Genomic DNA, 11,390 nt, shown 5'->3' with positions numbered 1-11,390 from the left:
TCAGCTCAGGGTGGAGCTCAGTTCAGGGACGGATGAAAGAGTAAACGAGAAATGAAGGAAAGGGAAGCCGGGCAGCTCTGACTGCTGAAAACAACAAACCAGTTCACAGAAGCACTTCTCTCCCACACAATAGACTGGAAACACAACATCACGTCGCATATCAACATGTCGCACTGACCCAAAGGTCAGCTGATTACACCCACACACGCACTCTCTCTCTCTCTCTCTCTCTCTCCTGAGTCTATAAATAGCGGGGTATTGTAGCTGAGGTTGTGGATGTGGAGAGGGGAGGGACCAGGCTACCTAATCTTCACGGCATCTCAGACTGAAGGCCCCTCGATTGCGTGTGAGAAAAAACACAAGCTGTTTTCAGTGAAAGCACAGGCTGAAACACCGTGGACTTCACAGGAGTCCTGCTCGTAGCACCTCGATGATCACAGGCTCGTTTCTCTTTTAAAATACGACTCATGTCAAGGACAGCTTTTGTATTCATTTCCAGATATCATAAAAATGTGTTATAAAGAATCAGAGTTGAAACGAGACTGGGCTCTATGATCAATGAGCCTTGAGTGTAGGCTGACCCTCTAACTGAGCGAGACAAACCTACCTTGGAAAATACTGTGACTTCACAAAGGTCTCCAGTTCACTGAATCTTCTGAATCATACCGGCTGATTTCACAGACTGGTCACAGACATCTTACATTTACATTTACATTTAGTCATTTAGCAGACGCTCTTATCCAGAGCGACTTACAGTAAGTACAGGGACATTCCCCCGAGGCAAGTAGGGTGAAGTGCCTTGCCCAAGGACACACCGTCAGTTGGCATGACCGGGAATCGAACTGGCAACCTTCGGATTACTAGCCCGACTCCCTCACCGCTCAGCCAACTGACTCCCACACACACACATCTTGTGTGTGTGTGTGTGTGTGTGTGTGCTCAGAGCCTCGTACAGGTGACCAGGTGTTCAGTGTCACATGCTGCTGATCGACTACCACTCCACTCAAAGGTCGATGGGATCTACTGTGCTGTCGCCATGGTTACTTTACTTCCATCTCCAAACTTCCCCGGGTCTCTCAGACTGGCTCCGTTTCCCCTGCTAGGCAGCACCAGAGGACTAAAACACTGTTTGCTGTTGGCTCTTGCTGCTATTTATAGATTGTACAAAGCCCATGCCTATATGTCAGACTTGAAATATAGTCCCTTTCTAACCCTATATAGATCACAGGACCAGCTAATCGTCTTCAGTCTCGGGCGAGGAGAGACGTTCTTCACGCAGGAGGCAGTCAGGTGTCAGGCCGTCAGGTGGCTGAGCGGTTAGGGAATCGGGCTAGTAATCAGAATGTTGCCAGTTCGAATGTCCCTGTACATACTTGTCAACTGTATGTGTGTCTTTAGGGAGGTAATGTCACACGTTCAAAGTTGACAGTTTGGATGAGAGAGAGAGAGAGAGAGAGAGAGGGAGAGAGGGAGAGGGAGAGGGAGGGAGAGAGAGAGAGAGGGAGAGAGGGGGAGAGAGGGAGAGGGCTAATAAGCCAACAAAATAGACACTCAGACAGCCAGGCAGAGAAAGAGAGGTTGAAGAAGTGAGACCGGTTGCTCATAACAGAATGTTGATATTATCAAGGAATCCAGACCAGCTTTACCTGTAACTGTGCTTTCATAAGCAGCATGTAACGTTTCCTCTTTCCATGAAACGAATATTCCCATCTCATCTTCAACTCAGAAACCACAAACGCCCAAGTTTCACCTTCAAACAAGAACATCTGGGTTCTGACGTTAGAACGCATGTTCCGTTCCCCCAAAGTGTGCAGAGATGTGTGTGTGTGAGAGAGAGTGTGCAGAGATGTGTGTGTGAGAGAGAGTGTGAAGAGATGTGTGTGTGTGTGTGTGTGTGTGAGAGAGAGTGTGCAGAGATGTGCGTGAGAGTGTCCAGAGATGTGTGTGTGTGAGAGTGTCCAGAGATGTGTGTGTGAGAGTGTCCAGAGATGTGTGTGTGTGTGAGAGAGAGTGTGCAGAGATGTGTGTGTGTGTGAGAGAGAGTGTGCAGAGATGTGTGTGTGTGTGTGTGAGAGAGAGTGTGCAGAGATGTGTGTGTGTGAGAGAGAGTGTGCAGAGATGTGTGTGTGTGTGAGAGAGAGTGTGCAGAGATGTGTGTGTGTGAGAGAGAGTGTGCAGAGATGTGTGGTTTACCCTGGAAGGCTGGGTGCTGAGAGAGAGAGGAAACACATGTGCTGTGTTTTTTACCCATAAATCCCACTCTTTTGTGAGTGGATGGGGGGGGGGCTGGAGGCAGTCTCACTGTTGACTCTCCGCTAGTGATGACTGAACTCTGAACAATGGAGGACTGAAATAGACATGTTCTGGCAACCCTGTTCCACCTCTATCCATCACGCGTGTCACATGTAGGTTAAGCAGCGCTGTCTGAAGGGTCCTGCTGTCTCCAGAACACCACCTGTATCTGTCTACCACCACCTGTATCTGTCTACCACCACCTGTATCTGTCTACCACCACCTGTATCTGTCTACCACCACCTGTATCTGTCTACCACCACCTGTATCTGTCTAACACCACCTGTATCTGTCTAACACCACCTGTATCTGTCTAACACCACCTGTATCTGTCTACCACCACCTGTATCTGTCTACCACCACCTGTATCTGTCTACCACCACCTGTATCTGTCTACCACCACCTGTATCTGTCTAACACCACCTGTATCTGTCTACCACCACCTGTATCTGTCTACCACCACCTGTATCTGTCTAACACCACCTGTATCTGTCTACCACCACCTGTATCTGTCTACCACCACCTGTATCTGTCTAACACCACCTGTGCTGTCTACATGTCGACTAAATCCATACGTACAGATAAGATAAAACTGATATTTTATGTTTTGTATTGCATGACATGACAACCGGGCAACTGGAGATAGAAATAGAAATCCATAGTTCTGTACATATGAACCTATGAACTGTCGAGCAGATAGACAACTTTACTTTTCTTACTTAAAAATCAGATACATGTGTAAAATCGATGCCAGATTAGAACGAGAGTCCGAAGATGCAGATGAGATGGGTGGGGACATTTTAAAGAAAGAACACACTTTTCCTACTAGTTCACATGCATGAGCAGCACTATCCAGTTTGTATTCAGAACACATCCATGACAACAGCAGTCTCTACAAACAGACTTACGCAACCATTTCAGAGAATATGCTGCTTGTCTGTTGTATCCATATGACCACACTATGGTGGCGTAAACAGCATGATCCCTGGCAAAGTAAAGTACACACAATCTGCAGTATATCACAGGGTTGGGTGGGGCGAACTAAGACTCACATTCAGCGCATGGGCAGCACCTGTGACATAAGACTTGTGAGGCCTCGACTTGGCCTGCCTGTTCAGGATACCACTGTTTGTTTGGCGTGCTGAAAATTGAGAAAGAGGGAGAAAGAAAGACAGAGAGAGAGAGAGAGGAGGGTTAAAAAGGGACGCCTGTAACTGCAATCAATACGGAGCGATGAGTGAAAGAGAGAGGGGGAGAGAGGGATTGCTAGAGCAAGAGAAAGAGAGAAAGGGAGAGAGAGCAAGAGAGAGAGAGAGGAAGTGCGAGAGCGAGAGAGAGAGCTAAAGAAAAAAAGAGAGATCGAGAGAGAAGGAGGGAGAGAGCAAGAGAGAGAGAGAGCGTATGCGAGAGAGATAAACAGAGAGGGAGAAAAAGCCTCCATCAGGAACAACTTCAAACTGGTGAAAACAGCCATCTGCCAGGTGACCTTGACCCCTCACCTTGGGGTCAGGTTGGAGCCCGGTTGCCTGGCAGGGTGATGGAGGTCTGGTGAACATGGAAAGCACCTGGAGCCCTGACAGCCAATTTGCACAAGTTACCAGCGGCTATTCTGATGCGAACACAGTGAATGAGTATCATAAACACATCAGGTGTGGGTGTAGCTCAGTGACAGAGCCTTTGACTGCAAGCCAAAAGGTTGCAGGTTCAAACCACTCCGCCCCTCCCACCCCTCCCATGTACCATGTGTTGCCTCAAGGTAAACGTCTGCTAAATAAATACATTATTTTGATCAGAGGTAGGGAATACTTAACTGAACTAAACCAGAGCTGCGGTCACTTGATGGCCAGAGAAGTACACACAGTCCTCAGCACTGTGTCAAACTGGTGAGTTAAGCAACAGAGCAGAGTGTCAAGTTGAGGTCAAGGCAACTGTCTCTGCTGTACGTCTCTTAATCGGTGTCTTTCCAATCTCTGTCCACTTTCAGTGTCTCTGTGTCCACTCAAACTCCTGACCAGTCTGCAAATTATACAATGAGAATCGGGGAGGTCAACTTCTTCTCCAGAGAGTAAAGTAATATTTACGATTAAACGTAAGAACGATATAAAAATGTATCGACCCCCCCCCCCCGACCTGTTGTTTTTACCTCTTTTGGGGGGTTCAAGTCTTAATTAGGGGGGTCCAACCCCCCAAGCCCCCCCCGTAATTCGAACCCTGAGTGTGAGAGTGCTTGTGTGTCTGTAACACAGTGACAGTAGCCCAGCCCATACACCTCCCCGCGGTTCAAAGAATACCGTCAGCCATAACATGAACATTTTTCATACGTGTTTATACGCAGTGTCATGTCAAGCATGTCATGTCAAGTATGTCGTGTCGCTGTGTGCACTCAGTCAAGCATACACAGCATACACAGCCGTGCATAGCGATGGCAGATGAATCAGGGCTATTACGTGTGTGTCAGCACCAGGAGGAGACAGGCAGAATGCTTCCCAATAGGAAGCCTAGATAAACAGACAGGACGCCACAGCCAATAGGAAGCCTAGATAGACAGGCTGGCAGGATACCTCAGCCAATAGGAAGCCTAGATAAACAGACAGGACGCCACAGCCAATAGGAAGCCTAGATAGACAGACAAGCAGGATGCCCCACCCAATAGGAAGCTTAGATAGACAAGCTGGCAGGATACCTCAGCCAATAGCCCATGGAAGAATGGATTTACCAGCTGATCTACAGTAGGCCTCTTCACATGCATTTTTTCTTTCATTCTTTCTTTACTCCTTTTTCAGGGGGAAACTTGTATCACCCTGCAGACAAAAGAGTTTGACTCCAGCCTGCTGAGATGCATGAATGACGAGTGGTGAAATGGAAATGAACAGTGTTTGGAAATGTTTTCATTTTTCCAAAGTCAAACACAGGACATGATAGCCAGTCAGAGAAGATTCACCCCGTTGTTCCGACGGAGACTTTTCAATCTGTAAACATTCCAGCGGTGGTTTCAGGTTTGTGTTAGAGAAAGGAACTGATATGGTAGGGCTGCTTCTACTAACAGGAAGTTCAATGTTTACGAGACCTTGGTGTAGGCCTGTGTTCTGCCCATTATATCAGACCAGACTACCAATACCCCTTTCGCACCAGCGCTGGGTGTCAGACTGACCTGTGTTTACTGCCTGCTGTGTCCAGAACAGCAGTGGATGTTTACCAGACTGGAACAGTCCACAGGCCCTGATAAAAACTCTAATGAATCCCATTCACACACACATACACACACACAGCAGATAATACTGCACAGACTTCTTAAAACATCAACGTGCCAGAGTGAATGGATCCTTCTAGACACGGTTTCATCCCAGGCACTTCTGAGATACGTGTGTCAGAATTCATAGGGTGTAAACGTTGGACATCTGTAGATATCCGATGCCAGATGCTTATGCCATCACAGAGATGTGAGCCTGTTTAAAATACCTCTGTCACTCGTCCAGAACGAGAGACAGGCCACTACCTGGTGAGGAGAGGACACTGTTGGACGTGTATGTAGAAGCACAGAAGGAGAAAGATACAAAGAGGAGCCAAAAGTGAGGATAAGAATGATGACAATGTGCGGTCATGTCCGCCATGTTGTGTCTACAGCGTTTCTACGCTTCAGAACTCTGCTGTTCTGCACGAGCTCAGACGCCGTGTCCCGGCCAGTCCATGTTTGTTGAGTCAACGGACGCACTTCACGCTTGTCTGCCATTCGGTCATCCCCTCCTCTAACTCCTTCCTTCCTTCCTTCCTTCTTTCCTTCTTTCTTTCCTTCTTTCCTTCTTTCCTTCCTTCCCTCCCTCCCTCCCTCCCTCCCTCCCTCCCTCCCTCCCTCCCTCCCTCCCTCCCTCCCTCCCTCCCTCCCTCCCTCCCTCCTTCCCTCCCTCCCTCCCTCCCTCCCTCCCTCCTTCTCTCCCTCCCTCCCTCCCTCCCTCCCTCTCTCCGTTGATATACACGCTCAATCAGCCAACAGGGGCTGGTCAGGGGAGCATGGCAGGGGGTCTTCATCACCAGGATCATGTCTGACCTCCACCGTGAGAACGCGTGGCAGCATCTCCTTTCCAAGGTCAGGGAGTCAGTTTGGCTCTGAGGGGAGGAAGTCCAACTGTCTCTGCCGCTCCCAGATTTATCAGTTTCCCTTTGTAATTTACCGCCCTATCTGTCTCTCCTCCCATGCACTGGAATCTGCAGGGTGCTGTCAACAAGATTTACTGAGGCGAACACACTCTCGCACACACACACACACGTTTGTTTCTAGAAAAGGGTGAATTGGGAAACGCATATGGCAAATCAGGGGAACACATTACAGTACAAGATAAACTTCAAAGACGCAAACAACGACAATCTTACTAGATCGTCCGAAAACACACTCAAAACGACCCCGACATTTCCTCTAATGTGCCTCTATCACATGCAGAGGTTATGTTGGTTTCCCAGTCTGGGATACATGGGTTTATTTCAGCAGCAACCAGCTCAGTGAATCCTTGTTCAGGGGGCTTGGGAAAGTCCCATGTCAGCTTTACCCTCCAACAGACTGTTAGAGGTGGCTCCCGGGACCCCTGCTACAGACAGACGTTGTTTGGGAAACCCCAGTCGGCGGAAAATGGGTCTCTGAGAAGAAAGAGAAGGAAAGAAAAGAAAGGAGAAAGAGGAGGACAACAGATGCGGTTCCTGGCCGCATCCCGAGGCTTTTCTCACCCCCCGTGAATGTAAACAAATAAAAGCCGAAGAGGGCAAAACAGAGATAAGAAACAAAACAAGGAGGAGAGGAGAACAGACGGGGTCAGCAGCGTGTCTTGTTCAGCAGGCGTGAGACAGAAGCTACCCTCCGCGTCCTGGGTGTGCGTGCCAAAACGCACAGATGAAAACACACTCCGCTGTTGTAGGAAACATCCTAGACTGGCACACACTGGTGTGTTTTGAGTGTAGACACTGTAGGGGGGTGAGATGGCTGAGCGGTTAGGGAGTCGGGCTATTAATCAGAAGGTTGTTGGTTCGATTCCCGGCTGTGCCAAACGACGTTGTGTCCTTGGGCAAGGCACTTCATATTCACCCTACTTGCCTTGGGGAGAATGTCCCTGTACTTACTGTAAGTCGCTCTGGATAAGAGTGTCTGCTAAATGACTAAATGTAAATGTAGACACTGATGTTAGGGTTGGGATAAAAGCTAGAGTTAGGACACAGATAAAGCTAGGGTTGAGGCTCCTTTATAGGGTTGTAGTTAAAGGTAAGGGTTGGGACTGGAGTTGTGGTTGTCAACCTGACAATTTGTTAGGAAACATGGTTTGAAATATACATCCATGTACTGTAGCTGCAATCATACCAGCTTGACAGGTCATGACAGTTTATAACACCCAGCCATAGCTCCGTAATAACTTACATTTCCAGAGCAGGACAAATCGGCTCCATCTGAACTGGGCTGTGTTCTCAAACTCAGCAGAGAGAGAGAGAGGCAGGACGTGGGGCGTGATTGATCTGGTGTCTGGAGAGTATGAGAAAGGAGCTCAATGAGTTAAAGATGTGGTTTCTGTTTTCAACATCAGTCAGAGTCCCTCCACCTCTCTCTCTCTCTCTCTCTCAACTTCTCTCTCTTTTTTTCTCTCTCTCACTTCTCTCCGTCTCTCACCTACCCTCACTCCTCTCCCTGTTTCTCATGAGGGTGCTATTAATAAAAACAAGGAAGTTCTCTCTATTTAGAGAAGATTGTGATTGTACGACAGCCACACCTAGACAAACATCGTTTTGTAAACCCCTCAGAGGAACCTCGGTTCATTTCTCCACCAGATCCACTTCACACGTTAAACTTGTGGTAATGGAGGTTATCCTGACCAGCTCAGGTTTCTCTCTTGTGTACTCTTCAGTTTCCAGACTCCACTCCCTAGTCTGTAATATCCTGTCCTGTAGTAACACATAAGTTACTATACTGTATCTCCCAGAAGTCTAAGCCTACTGAAACGGTTTTAGACTTATGTGCTCAAGGGTTCGTGGCTCCCTGTTTGAATAGAAAAAAATACTGGCTCTAATGGGGGGCCCCAACTAGCCTTCCCAGTAGCAGGGGAACCATCCCTCTAAATGAATTTCCTCACTTTCCTTTCCTGCTTCTCCTTCCATTTGATCTCCCCTTGAAGCATTTTATGGGAGCTGTGAGAGTTTTTCTTCAGCTGCCTAAACCACTGTCAAAACACGGGTTGTCTCTCTCTCTGATCGGTGGTGACTGTTGACATGAATTGTAAGACAAATAAACACACAATTAGACAAACAGAAGTGTGGAACAAAATGTGCCTTGTGACAACACAGCCCACTTCACAGTCTGAAAGTCAACATGTGTGATTAACCTTCGGAAATATAAATATCTTTAATAGGGGAATTACTCTAAATATTTACCTCAGGTTTCACAATTTTTTTAGGTGATACAGGATTTCAGATTCAGGATGTAAGACAAAACTCTGGCACGTTACAGCTCTTGGAAATGGGCCAGTCATTGAGTCGATTGTTTTGGCAGGTGAACAGTAAAACAGCAGGCTGCTAGTCTGGGTCTGTCTGCCAGCTATTAGGCCTACAGGCTTTGTCCGATGAGTTTGCAAAACAAACAGCCGCCCCAAGTTATTAGGTGAGACAGCATGCCACTATTACTACTCTGACTCTCTCTCCATCTCTGTCTCTCTCTCTCTCTGTCTCTCTCTCCATATCTCTGATCCTTGGTAGAGAACATGCCTTATTTTGCCTCTGTCAGCAAAAAAAACACCAGCCTGTTTTCCAAGGTGGCTGTTCTGAGGCGTATGTGGTGTGTTTGTTTGGATTCACCTGAACGGCCCACTGCATGGGGGCCCCAGAACGCTGAGTGTGTGTGTGTGTGTGTGTCACAAAACAAACAGAGAAAAAGAAAGATGGAGGAGCCGGATATTGAGACAAGAGAAACCAACTGTGGCTTTTTTTCTGACGCAAGTTTCTCTTCCCTTGGTTTGTCCAGCTGCTACTCTCAGATCAAGGAGAGAGAGAGAGAGAGAGAAAGAGAGAGAGAGAGAGAGAGAGAGGGAGAGAGAGAGAGAGAGAGAGAGAGAGGGGATCAGAGTGTCTCTGTACAGCCCCCTTCTCGTGGGATGGTGCAGTTCGGTTGGAGAAAGTTGAGAGTTGAGAAGTTGACGACTGATCACATCGGGCCGTCAGTGTGGTGAACGTGGAGAGTCTCCTACACTCAGACACATGTGGGTGTCGAGTTACAGCTGACCATCTGTGAACCAGGGAGACTCCCTCATCCTCTCTCCAAAACTCACCCCTGGAGCACGGCTGACTAACACTGTAGTCTACACTAAGGAGCCTGTTCTGATTAGGGTTAGGGTTAGGGTTAGGGTTAGGGTTAGGGTTAGGGTTAGGTGTGGTAGCATTAACGAGGAAACACCCTGTGGGACCCCGACGGGACCACAGTTAAGGTGAGACCCCACGAAAGCACTCGCGCTTAAATCTCACTCACCCCGTCTCCAAATATAGATATGAGAGAATCGATGATCAGTCCAACAGTATTATAACCACCTGGGTTGAAACTATTGGTGTCCGAAGACTTTGGGTTAGGGTTAGGTTTAGGGTTAGGTTTAGGGTTAGCGTTAGGGTCAGGGCTAGGGTTAGGGTTAGGGTTAGGGTCAGGTTTACCATTCGAAAAGGATATAATAATGATACATAACAGGCGCAAATTCACAATGGCAGCGACCACGTGTTCGCATGCAATGTTTGTGGACCGACCGACAGAGCTAGCTATACATCTGCTAGTAGCACTTAAAAATACACGTGTGTGTGTATCAGTGTGTAAATGACCTTCCCAGCCCCAGTGCTAGGGTTGCTGATGTGATCGTGGACCTTGGTGAGAGACAACCCAATGCTGGGTGTCTGACCATCCCCCCTTCCTGTCTGGTTTCCAGGGCCAGGGGTCTTCCAGAACAGCACAGGGTGATGACAGCCGCCCATGAGGAGCTATTAACCAGTGCACTGCTGTTACACTTAAGAGACTGTTAACCTTTAAGAAACACACACACGCAGACACACTCTTGTACACAGACACACGTGTGGCTGTTCGGGACACAAGGCTTGCCTTTCAAGAACCTGGAGAGAGGAAAAAGGCCCTTTTTTGGGCACAACTAACTTTTTTCCCGCACAAAGCTTTCGAAACACACTGTCCTGCAGCATATATTGAGCCGCAGGTCGGCTGTTCAATACCTCGGTGACGTCGTGTTTGCACAGAGCTCTTTTAAAGGGAGCAGCAAATACAAAGGAAGCTGCCACCTCTGGTCTTAACCCTCCATTATCTGCCAGCCAGACGGAGACATCAGAGTAAACAGACCACGCCTCGAGAGCTTGTCTTGATGCTGTTCATCTGCTGCCAGTACAGTACAGGGATGGGCCAGGCAGACAGGACCAGGGCCTGCATGGTAAATACTGGTGCTTCTCAGTCGCCTCAACTGATGGAACAAGGGGTTGAAGAGAGATGTCTGTGTACTGCTTGAGCAAACATGCCGTTTCGGGTTGCTGAAATAAACTTTAAACGACTTACCAATTAAACACATGCTCACACGAACACAAACACATGCACACACGGAACACACACACCCACAGACTCCCTAGATGCTCCCAACACCAACACCCCTCCAGGACACCTCCTACTAGGACCCCAACGACCTTTCCCCCCTGGTCACACTCCCCCCCCCCCCCCCCACTCCCCCACCCCCACCGCTGTGTTTCACTGGATCTGCACGTCACCGTGGGAGCCACACAAAGCCTGTTTAGCCACACAGGCCTCCGGTGGGTTATTTCTGGTGCTGCGGCACTCGAGAAGGACAAGGGACGGGCAACAAAGGCAGGAATGCGGTTCCTGTTGTGGTGCTGGGAGGTCAGGGGAAAAGCCGGGCGATGGAGGGGTGATTGGCCTGCCTGTTTGGTGGCCCCTGGGTGACTGAGTCACAGGCTTAAGTGATGGTTCTTTAGGTGTGAATGTGTGTGTGTGTGTGTGAAGGTGTGAGAGGTTAGATGGTGATATCCAACAAGAATGAAACCTCAGGTAGTTGGGACAGGCTCAGAGGACACCCGGGAGA

This window comes from Osmerus mordax, chromosome 5 (genome assembly GCF_038355195.1).
Source record: "Osmerus mordax isolate fOsmMor3 chromosome 5, fOsmMor3.pri, whole genome shotgun sequence".
NCBI lineage: Eukaryota > Metazoa > Chordata > Actinopteri > Osmeriformes > Osmeridae > Osmerus > Osmerus mordax.
This window is presented reverse-complemented; position numbering follows the sequence as displayed.